We start from the raw sequence: 12463 nt of genomic DNA, 5'->3' as shown, positions 1-12463 counted from the left end.
AATTATACTCCAATAACGATGTTAAAAAAAAAATCTTGTGCACACAGTATTGCAGTATAAGTAGAGCCTCCCATGTAAATGTGTTTCATTATTCATGCCCTCACTAGATCGCTCTTATTTCAGGTTGTTATTTCTCCTATTAGAAGTTATAAAGATTGTACCGTGTCAAATAAAGTTTATTAATTAAATCTATTTTAATTCTAAGTGTTTTTGCCATAAAACAGCATTGAATGAAAACAGGAAAGGGAAAAATATTCAAAATTAAATCAACAATGACAAATTGAAATAATTCCAGGAATGGTTTAATAATCCTCTCTTAGAAGTAACTAATTAGAGATAAATCCTTTCTTTCACAATTGTTCCATTTAAGATAATTTTGCACAACTTGAATTTTATGTGAAGCAAAAACAAATAAAAAGACCTCTAAACGTGTTTTGTGTGTGTGTGTGTAATAAACAAGCTGTGCTTCCGACTTGCAATCTCCTACTTACCCCAAGTTAAAGACACAAGCTTTATTTCCATAGACTTCAATCCTAGTTAAGCTATTTTCTTTATAAAAATGAGGTCCTAACAGGCACTTTTCTCAAGCAATCTGGTTTCATCCATATGTAAACTTTTATGGCACACAATTGTGTTAATTATGTATTTTTTTCCAAACCATTTCAGTTCACTTGGCTGCCATTTTACATAAACAACTGCAATGAATATTGCCTCCAGTCTCAGTCTTACCAGTGCAAACTTTGTGTTAAGATGACTGTCTGGCTTTGCTTGCATCATCAGACATTTTTACTCTTATACTTCATCGATACTGTCAGTGCTTGGCTCTCTTTGAAGCCTCTAGGATTTGGATGTCTACAAAAACAACAGACATCTGAAAGCAACATTTTCCTTAACTTATGGTTGCTGCTGATGTCCAAATTTATTTGTACCTAGTAAAAATTACCCTCCCACTACACTTTTTGTCTATATATATATATATATATATATATATATATTCATAAATATATACATTTATTTTGCATATATATATGTTATTTTTAAGGTAGTTTTAGGTTCACAGAAAAATTGAGGGGAAGATACTGGTATTTCCCAAATACCCCCTCCTTCCCCACACATGTAGAGCCTCCCTCATTATCAACATCCCCCACCAGAGTGATATATTTGTTACAGCTGACGAACCTACATACACATCATAATCATAATTGGTTTACATTAGGGTTCACTCTTGGTGCTGTATGTTCTATGGTTTTGAACAAGTGTACAATGACGTGTATCCATCATTACAGTATCGTAGGAAATATCTGTAAATTGTCCACTTATCTAAAATGTTTTATATATATATTTAAAAATTTTTTTATTTTTGGCTGTGTTGGGTCTTCATTGCTGTGTGTGGGCTTTCTCTAATTGATACGAGCAGGGGCTACTCTTCATTGTGGTGCACGGGCTTCTCATTGTGGTGGCTTCTGTTGTTGCAGAGCACAGGCTCTAGGCACGCGGGCTTCAGTAGTTGTGGCTCGCAGGCTCTAGAGCGCAGGCTCAGTAGTTGTGGCACATGGGCTTGGTTGCTCCATGGCATGTGGGATCTTCCCAGACCAGGGCTCGAACCTGTGTCCCCTGCACTGGCAGTCGTATTCATTTTTTTTTAACATCTTTATTGGAGTATAATTGCTCTACAATGGTGTGTTAGTTTCTGCTTTATAACAAAGTGAATCAGCCATACATATACATATATCCCCATATCTCCTCCCACCCTCCCTATCCCACCCCTCTAGGCGGTCACAAAGCACCAAGCTGAACTCCCTGTGCTATGTGGCTGCTTCCCACTAGCTATCGATTTTACATTTGCTAGTGTATATATGTCCATGCCACTCTCTCACTTCGTCCCAGCTTACCCTATCCCCTCCCTGTGTCCTCAAGTCCATTCTCTACATCTGCGTCTTTATTCCTGTCCTGACCCTAGGTTCTTCAGAACCTTTTTTTTTTTTTAGATTCCATATATATGTGTTAGCATATGGTATTTGTTTTGCTCTTTCTGATTTACTTCACTCTGTATGACAGACTCTAGATCCATCCACCTCACTACAAATAACTCAATTTCATTTTTTATGGCTGAGTAATATTCCATTGTATATATGTGCCACATCTTCTTTATCCATTCATCTGTTGATGGACACTTAGGTTGCTTCCATGTCCTGGCTATTGTAAATAGAGCTGCAGTGAACACTGTGGTGCATGACTCTCTTTGAATTATGGTTTTCTCAGGGTATATGGCAGGTGTATTCTTAACCACTGAGCCACCAGGGAAGCCCCATGATTTATATTCTTAACAAAACACTTTGTTTAAAGTCAACCTTTAAAATCGTAGAATATCACATTTCTGGGTTTCCATTAATTAGCTTCTAATTCATCCATGAGCCTAAACTACTCGTCTGTCAGGATAATTAGTGTCAGCATCATTTGCTTTTCTTCAGCCTCTGTAAGGTTTCTTAAGAATCTAGGAGCACTCTGAGTTCCTGAAAATGTAAGACAATTTCAATTATCTTTCATCCTAGTGGCCTTTAATAATGTCATTGTTGAAGACCACACAATTCCTCAATTATCGGGGTCACTCAATTCTTTGTCATATGTAGTGTGTGAGAAGTTTTATAAAACATGAAAGCCCTATGCCTAGAATTGATCCTTCCCTATACACCCAGGAGTCACATCAGAGGTCTTATCCATTCCTCTCTGCTGTCCTCAAAGGAATGTTCCCATCTGCCTTTTCCTTTTCTTCCTAGACACCCAATACAATCTGTTCTTGAGAAACATCCTTGGACTTTATGTAATCTTTATTGTGCCACAGCTTTCCTGAGACAAGACAGAACAAAGTCTGTCTATCCATTTAAAACAGAAGGGAGACAAACTATTTAAAAAATTAATAATCAGTTGGCTCATATTTCAATAAATTGTACCACCACTGCTATTCAATTTAGTGTTCTACAACCAAGGTAGCAACTGTATTATCCTGTAGAATGCTGATTCTCTCTAGGAACTGTTATTAATGCCAGCATCTATACTTATGGCAAAAGATACTTCACTATTCCTTTCTACATTGTTGTTTGAAGTGTATTCATTTTAGATCACTCACTTAAAATTAACGATCCACAAACAGGAGAAACAAAATAAGCTGCCTGTTTGTGGTGAACAATTGTTTTGGTTTTCTTATATTGATTTTTATATTGATTTTCTCAGTATTGATTTTTCCTTCAGATGTATACTAATATGTTGTATCTGTTTCATAATTGGAATGAAGTAACTTATTCATTCAACCATTTATCTCACTCTCTACAGATCAGCAGTTAGATAGATATAGATACAGATATAACAAAAATAAAAGCAAACATATAATCTATACCAGGCACCGTACTAAGTTTTGGGGTAAAAAGGCCCTCTTAGAGCTTATATTTTAATGAACACTAAGTTAGAAGGATCTGTATGCTCTTCTTTACATCAATGTGTGAGAATCCTGCAAGGAAATCTGTTTATGTGGGTATTAGTAACTGTTACTGTTACAATTGTTATATAGACTATAAATACATACATTTCATGCACAAATATGACAGGAATGGTACATTAAACTCAGTCATAGTTCTTTTCTTGCAGGACTACTCCATTATGCTAACGTGAATGATGAATCTCTTGCAGAGGATATAGTCTATATAGCATTTCCAAAGTTACTGGCTACAGAGTATTTCCATCACAGAACATTTCTTTACAATCTGAAATGTCTGAACTTTAAAATTTCATGTACTTCTTAAAAATCATTTCTTTTCCTATATCTATGAACTTTTTAGTATACTGTTATTTGATTGGCTTTCATTTTTAATAATCTCTTAGTAACATAGATTTTATAGGCAAAGCCTCATGACATGTATAATTCCCTAAAAAATATCTTTCAAAACTAAGGTGGATAGATTTAACATATTGATAGAGAATATAGTAATATATGGGTAAGCCTTCGTGTGCATCTTTGAATCCAACATATCTTTTCTACTCAATATAATTTAATCTTGCTCCTTAGTCCAATTTACAAATTTAAAATCTTTGACTTTTCCCTTTCTGTGCTACCCAGACAGCGGTCTGTAAGGCACACCTTAAAGGGAAACTTTCACAATGCCCTGAGCCTTTAATGTCCTGCAAATGAAGGAGCATGTCCTCAAACCTTGCAGCAAGAACCCACTTAGGTGGCACCAACGTTGACTTCCAAATCGGACAGTTACTAAGAAGGAAAAGTGATGGCATTACCTCTAAATCTGAAGAGAACCTGGGAGAAGCTTCTGCTGCCCGCTCCTGCCATCATTGCCAGTGAAAACCTGGCTGATGTCAGCATCATAACCTCCAGGAAGACCAGCCAGAGAGCTGTGCGGAAGCTTGCTGCTGCCATGGGCGCCACTCCTACTGCTGGTCACCTCGCTCCTGGAACCTCACTCACCGGAGCCCGGCAGGCTTCCGGAAGCCGAGACTCGTGGTGGTTCCCGACACCAGGCCTGACCACCGGCGTGAGAGGCATCTTCTGTGAACCTGCCTACCACTGCTCCGTGTAACACAAACCAGCCTCTTTGCTGTGTGTACACCGCCATCTGCAACAACCGGGAGCTCGCTCTGCGGGTCTGGCGTGATTGACGGACGCTGACCGGGGAAGTTCTGCGCATGCGCGGTTCCCTCTCCCGTGAGCACCTGCGGGAGTCCCGCCTACTCTCGACTTGTGCGAAGATCCTCAACAGGTGGTAAAGGAAGGGCGGGCCTCAGCTGAGAAGGCTGTGAGCAAGGAGGAATTCAGGGTGGACGGACTGCTCCAGCTCCTGAATTTACTGCTGCTCAACCCGAGGTAGCAGCCTGGTCTGAAGGAGGCAGGTGCCCTCTGTGCCTGCCCAGTAGTTCCCCGCTGAGAACCACAGTGCACAGCAGTCAGTGACGATGCCACTGAAGATGGGCTGCAGCTGCCACTGCTCAGGCCATGGAATGGGAGGAGCAACCGCTGAGTGGTCCGCAGCTGTTCTTCTGCAGACCCTTAAAAAGGAAATAGGGGACTTTCCTGGTGGCGCAGTGGTTGAGAGTCCGCCTGCCGATGCAGGGGAAATGGGTTCGTGCCCCGGTCCGGGAAAATCCCACATGCCGCGGAGCGGCTGGGCCCGTGAGCCATGGCCGCTGGGCCTGCGCGTCTGGAGCCTGTGCTCCGGAACGGGAGTAGGCCACAACAGTGAGAGGCCCGCGTACCGCACAAAAAAAAAAAAAAAATGACATCTGTGTATGTTACAAACCTAAAAACAGAATATTATAACTATTGCTTTATGTAACCTTATGTCTTTTAATAAAATTGAGGAGAAACATTATATATATAGTCTATATTTACTGACAGATGTACCATTCCAGTGCTTTTCATTTCTTCTGAATTTGAGTTAGTTGATCATTCTGGCTAGAGATTTTTCAGTTTCATTGATCTTTTAAAAACAACAGTTCCCTTTTAATTGATTTTTCCTATTATTTCTCTTTACTATTTCATCTTTTCTTCTTTTGTCTTTATTATTTCCTCTCTTCTGTTTGCTTTGGGTTTATTTACCCCCCTTTTTTTATTGTTGCTTAACATGGAATATTAGGTAGCTGATTTGAGACCTTACTTCCTTCTAAAGACAAGTGTTTAATGCTGTAAAATCCCCATAAGCACTGCTTTATCTATTTCCCACAAATTGTAATATGTAATGTTTTCATTTTCATTCAATTAAAATATTTTTTAATTTCCCTTATGAATGTCATGAGTTATTTAGAAGTATTATGAGTTATTTAGAAGCATTTGTTTACTTCCAAATATTTGGCTTTTTCCAGATATCTTCCTGTTGTTATCAACAATAATTGCATTGTGCTCAGAAAATAGACTTTGACCATCATCAGTTCTTTCAGATATATTGACTTTTGTTTACTGGCTCAGGAAATGTTCTATTTTGGTTATGTATTCCAAAAGCTTTTTGAAATTTGTATCTTTGCTTTTGTTTGTTGGAGGGATTTATAAATGTCAACTAGGTCAACTTCTGTTTATCAGGTCTTGTATATGTTTACTGTATATCTGCTGTTCTATGGATTTCAGACAGAGAAGTGTTAATATATCCAACTATAATTGTGGATTTTTCTTTTTACTTTTCAGTTCTATCAGGTTTTGCTTCATGCATTTTTAAGCTTTATTGGGATTATTATGTCTTTTCCCTCATTGACTGCTTTTGTTCTGGTAATATGCCTTGTTCTGAATTCTGTTTTTTGATATTAATATAGCCACTCCAGATTTCTTTGCTTAATATTTACATATTATATTTTTCCATATTATTACATTTAACCTTTCAACATCTTTATATTTGAATTTGGTTTCAATAGACAATATATAGATTGTATCTTTTTAAATCAAATTTGACCATCTCTATCACTAATTGGGTCTACAGACTGTTTATATGTAATGCAATTATTGATATATTTGAATTTAATTACACCAACTTATTTGTCTCTTATTATCGGCTCTTTGTTCCCTTTTTCTTTTTATCATGATAGCTTTTGGGTTGAGTGTTTCTTTTTTATTCCATTCATGTTTCACTGTTGGTCCATTATTTATAGCTGTGAAAAACAGTGGTAAACTTACAACAGGATAACTAAAATTACTCCTTCCATTCCTCTATCCTCTTTTAATTATATTTTTTAATTGTATTTATGTTATTAGCCACTTTATTTTTACTATTTTTCTTTCAGAGAGTCAAATTTCTATTAAGTCAAAATAAGAAAAAATGGAGTTATTATCATTTTTTACAATTTCCAGAGATCTTTATTTATTAAACAAATCTAGATTTCTGTCTGATATCATATTGATTTGATATAAAAAGTATTCTTTAATATTTCTTAGATCTACTGGCAGCAATTTCTCTAAGTTTATATTTGTCTGATGAAGTCGTTTTCTTTTTTCTTTGTATGTAATATTTTGCTGCCTCCAAGATTCATTTTTTTATCATTGGTTTTCAGCACTTTGAATATGCTATATCTTGGTTGTGTGGTGTGATTGAAAATATGATTCTTCTTTACAGCTCTACAGCAAACTTCCTCATTTTCCATAAAGTTCAACCAATCTGAAATTTAATTTTGTTAGCCCAGAAATAATAGAAGTAATAGTAATAGAATCAGGTTCTATAGACTGCAGTTAATTTTTATTTAGTATTTTAACATATGTATTGAATTAATGGAAACATTACATCCTTGTAATGTTTCAGTTATCTTTCACTCAAATTCTTAAAGCAGCTTTACAGAGCATCAACTTGTCAGATTTGGATACTAAATAGCTTGTCTTGTGCATCATTAATTGTGTGTGAAAACTCATTAACGTTATCCCCAAACTGTGTAATCCCAGGATATATAATTAAAATAAAAGACACTGAGGCTAGATTCTTCATTCAGCATGCCACAGAGACTTCTTTTCAGACTGGGATGTCAGAGGGTTAATGTTTCTTTTTCTTCTTTTTTTTTTGTAAGGAGATATTGACTTGGAAGCAGAAACAGAAAACTAAACCATATTGAGTGCTAAGAGATTTTACCTATACCATGCCTCTTAAAGAGTTGATGCTGTTATTTCCTTTCTATGGATGAGTAAACTGAGTCTCAGAGAGGTTAAGTCACCTAAAATCACACAGATATTAAGTGGCAGGTTTTTCATTCCAGTCTAGATGTGGTTCTTAAATATAGTGTTTTCACTATTCCTGCACAAATTTTAAAGAGTTTGAAAATTATATTAAGCATATTTAAATTCTATGAAACTTGAAAGTGTCCTATCATAACTGGAAAAGCAAATTTATAATTAGGTGAACTAATGTAAACACATTTCTATGTTTACTGCTTGGCCAATGATCAATCATAGATATTAACCAGCTGAGAAGCAGGAGAAGAATATTAGGGATTGATGGAGTATATCCAGAAAAGTGATTCTCAAGGAGACATCAGAGATTTTAAAAGCATTTCAACATATTTATTCAAAATAAACATGCCTTGCCATCCTATGGAGATTAGGCATAGAGATCAATGAGTTCATTAAAAAAAAGAAACACACTTTTGTTTGCAGTTGTTGTCAAGACAATGGTTATAATTAGATAAAAGCAACTTTCAAAATAATTCTTATTTTCTGCAGCAGGGAATGCTGAATGTACACTCTTTAAAAGTTGAAAATCCCAGGCTGGAGAAAATATGTCTGTGAGGAAAAGTATCTGGGCTAAAATATACAGAACAGTAATGACCACACTATTCGTTATTGCAGTAATCTATTCAGAGATCCCAGATCTAGTTAAAATAGTTTTATACACTCTTCCCTAATACTTTGTTCAAAACAGGATGGACATTTTTCAATGATTTGTAGAGAAGAATGGCATTAAAGAATTACCTATACCCCAAGAGATTAATTTTAGGGCCACGTGGAAATTTGGATAATTTAAGCACATATTATTCTTGCCAAATTTTTAGTGGCTATTATAGGATACTCTTTCTCAGCCAAACAGTGCTGATTATTCACATTTTATCTCTAATTTCAACTCCTAAGCGTATGAGGAATCTATTATATATCATATGCATGTTGAAACTGTTATGAGTTAAACTGTTATGAAGTATTTCTGTAGACAGTGTTGAAAGTATATTCTGGGTTTCTGGTGCTTTTCAAAACATGTTTAACGTCCAGTGACAATATAACATATGAAAAAAGAGCAAGCAAGGGAATTGACCTTCAAACAAAAGGAAGAATGATTAGAGATCACTATTTTTGCCATGTTCACATGACATTTCTCCAAGAGGAGAAAATAAAAACCATGCCTTATATCTTGTTTAAATGCATAAATGTTCTATATAAGTTTGGGCTTGTTTAAAAAAAATAGCTGACAAATACGCATTTTTTATTTTGAATTATATTAATGTAACTACAAAAATGGAGAGGTATTTTCATATGTAATTATCATCAGCAATAGAGAACTGATATGATTTTGCTTGATGCCATTTAAATGTGGATATTGTTATGCTTTGAATCCATCATTTTTTATGATAATGCAGAAAAGAGAGTAAAATTATTCAAAGTTGAGCCTTTCTTTCCACAGTTTGGGTCTGCAAATGTATATTCCTCTTAGAAGTGTTGTAGGCAGGGAAAGTGTTCCACATGATTTAACAAAGACAGATAGGAAATGTATTTAGAAATATTATATTGCATGTGAATTTCAGAGAATTTAAAGAATTTTTGGAAAGATTAAAGGAATTTTTGCCAATCATTTGAAAATCAGAGGAATATAGCCAGTTCCACCCATTTCTATGCTCAATTTGGTTAATCTCTGTAAATAAATCTTAACTAATCCCATTTTTTCTGTCAAGTCCATAGCCAATGGTTTTTAAGATTCATTGTCTACCATATGTTAGCACAAAAAGTTTTCCAGAAGGAGATTTGAATTTCTAGTTCAGAGTACTCATCTAGACATATGTCAAAACATCTGTTCTTTCTGAGGGTAACCACCTCCAATTTTTACGTGTCTATAGAAACTCTCAAAATCTCACAGTACATTAATAAAGGCAATATCTCAAACTGTCTTTCAAAGATGTTCTATAAGAGGTCCAGAAACATGTAGCATATCTCAAGCACTTTAGAGAATATGTTATATGAATCAGCCTCTATAAATGCATCACCTTTTCATATTAAAATAAAGCTTCAGGCATAATAAAGCCAAGACCATCTATTATCATTAAAATATGGGATTTCTTTGAAAATACAATTGTATGTATACTTTTATTTAAATTATTAAATGTCTGTTTCAACTATTCTGATTTATGAAACAAGTGAAACATACATTATGTAAGTTTCCCTTATTTTCCGTGATTAACTGGTGTGTGTAGTTCTCATATCATCTATAATGACTAATTTATTAGAAATAACTTTCAGTAAGATTTAAAGCTATTTCTTCATAAGAGGATCATGGACAAAGTCTGTTACTGGCACATGCAGTTGCACTCAATGTGCTCATGGACAAGGCAAAATAGTTTGTATAGAAAAACACATTATGGTATAGTTGTTGCCATGAACATTGTATATGAATCAGACTTGGAAATGCTATCCTTAGCTGTTACTACCAAATCAATCTCCAGGAAGATGTCTGTCCATACAAAGAGATTTACTTCTTACTATTAGGCTCTAGGAGCACTGATGACATTTTTTTATTCATTCTTCTAATTACGGATATGCATGTCTTCTTTCTCCCTTCCTGCAGAATGCAATCGTTTTGTATCATTTTGCTCATTTTTGTGCTTTGCTTAGGTGCTAGCAAATGTTTGGTACCTTTAATCATTAAATACACATTTTTTCTTTATTAGAGATAACTCAGTTTCAAATGTGTTAATATAATTCAAGGACTTTAAAAGATTGTATTGTTTTCTTTTTCATAAACCGACTCTGCATGCCCTACTGAACACCAGATTCATGGCTTGGAGAGACAGTAAATGCATTTTCAGAGTAGAACAGGGATATCATTTAATATTCCGCATGCAATTAATTAAATGCATAAATCCTAAAATCTCCATTAAACATCTTGGAGAGAAAGTGTAGGATTAATTCACATGGACAAGTAACAAGTGTGGGTCGAAAAATCAGATAGGTTTTGTGTAGTCATATGGACGAAGGCCGGTGGATACCAGCAGTTTGCAGTCCCTGCCACGTGCTGTAACTTATATTAATAGATGTTCTTACTTTAATCCTTCTTTTCATTTTGAGAAAAAACATACTTATTATTTGGTGTGTTGATCTTTTATTTATTGTTCCTAAATTTGTGCTCTTAAACAAATCTTAAATTTTTTCTCTTATGCTGCCCCACATTTCCCTATTAACATATACCTTGCCTTAAAATTGAAAACAAAGCAAAACAAAACTGTGTACATTTTCTTCTTTTCTCCTTTTAGCTCCCCCTCCCAGATTCCCTTCCCATTCCACCCTGTTGCCCTTGTCTTTTCTTTCTCTTCATTCTCTAGATTTTCCTCTTCTTTGAAAGAATGGTCGAGGTTACCTATAAAATCATCAAGTTTTTTGTGGATGGATTTTTAAACAGCTGGATTACTCTTTATGTTCATAAACAAACTCAGAATGTCTATACACTTATTTATAGGATGCTTTCTAAATTTGAAATCACGATTGCCCTGACATATTTCCATGTCTCTCTAATATTGCTTTTTCTTTCAATATCCTTCATCACCCCATCAGCTCTCTCTTTCTTTTAGTACATTTCTTTCTCAGAGTTTTGTCTGTTTGTGTCCTCCACATGACTATATATTGGAACCACCTGGGAAAATCTAAAGACTTCTGAGGGCTGGATTAGGGATTATGAGCTGAGCATAAAAAGTTTTGAAGGCTCTCCACATGATGCTAATGAGTACCATGTTTGAGGAAAGCTCTAGTGGGTTTTATGCATATTTTCAAGGAAATTTGGATTTGCTAATCCTCTCGATTGCTTTCTGAGTTCCTCTATATTCACAAATGCATTCATATTTATTATATCTGTCCATCAAATTCTTTAGACTGCTGCCATTTTTCTTTTCCTAATTTCATGAATGAGATGCTTAGATCGTTAATTTTTCTATTTTCTTCTTTTAATCTGTCTGTTTACAATAATGAATTTCACTCTAAAGTATACGTCAAATTACATTCCATACAGGATCCTTTTGTTTTTGTTCAATTCTAAATTTTTTCGACTTTACAATTTGATGCCTTCAGAAATATGTTTGTATGCGAACACAGGCATAAATGTGTGGGTTTTATTTTTAAATGTAGAAATATTTTCTGGGTTTCTCTTCACTCCTGATTTCTATTTATTTTTTTTGAGTTCATATGATGTTTTTAGTATTAGTTTAAGGTGGTCTCTCTGGATTAGCACATGAAAATAGAAATAATGTATATTATCTGTTTAGGGTAGGTTTTACTCTCCATTAGAAAAAAAAAACTTGTTAATTTTTGTTCCTATCTTCTATTTTCTTGCTCATTTTTATGTTAATCTATTATTTTATGAATGATATAGCATATTTTATTATGTTTGCATGACACAGTTATATTATTCTTCTAAATTGATGATTTTATGAAGAATATTGGCTTTTTATATGGTGCTTTTCTTGCCTTAATAGTATTTAGTTGATATTAGCAGTGCTGTATGTGCTTCTTTTATTAAGTTGATTTTTTTCATTATTTTAAAAAGTGAGTGTAATTGGGTGTGTGATTGAAAATGGAACATTTTTCAGTATTCAAAAATAAGTTTCCATTCTTTTGACTTCTATTTTACTTTTGAGAAGGCTGCTTACACATTAATTGCCATTGTTAGGGGTGTTTCCTTTTCTTTATAGTTTCTTAAGGTATTGCCGAGTGTTTTATTTTCACCAATTCATAAGATATTAGCAGGAA

General features: G+C 34.8%; 1 pseudogene; it reads left to right on the top strand.

Moving 5' to 3' along the window:
• Positions 1–4152: 4152 nt before the first annotated feature.
• Positions 4153–12463, top strand: part of LOC103086185 (40S ribosomal protein SA pseudogene) — a 14613-nt pseudogene continuing 6302 nt past the window's right edge.

Source organism: Lipotes vexillifer, unplaced genomic scaffold (genome assembly GCF_000442215.2).
Source record: "Lipotes vexillifer unplaced genomic scaffold, Lipotes_vexillifer_v1.1 scaffold66, whole genome shotgun sequence".
In the NCBI taxonomy this organism is placed as follows: Eukaryota; Metazoa; Chordata; class Mammalia; order Artiodactyla; family Lipotidae; genus Lipotes; species Lipotes vexillifer.
The sequence above is the reverse complement of the archived record's forward strand: the minus strand, read 5'-3'. Positions and strand labels throughout refer to the sequence as shown.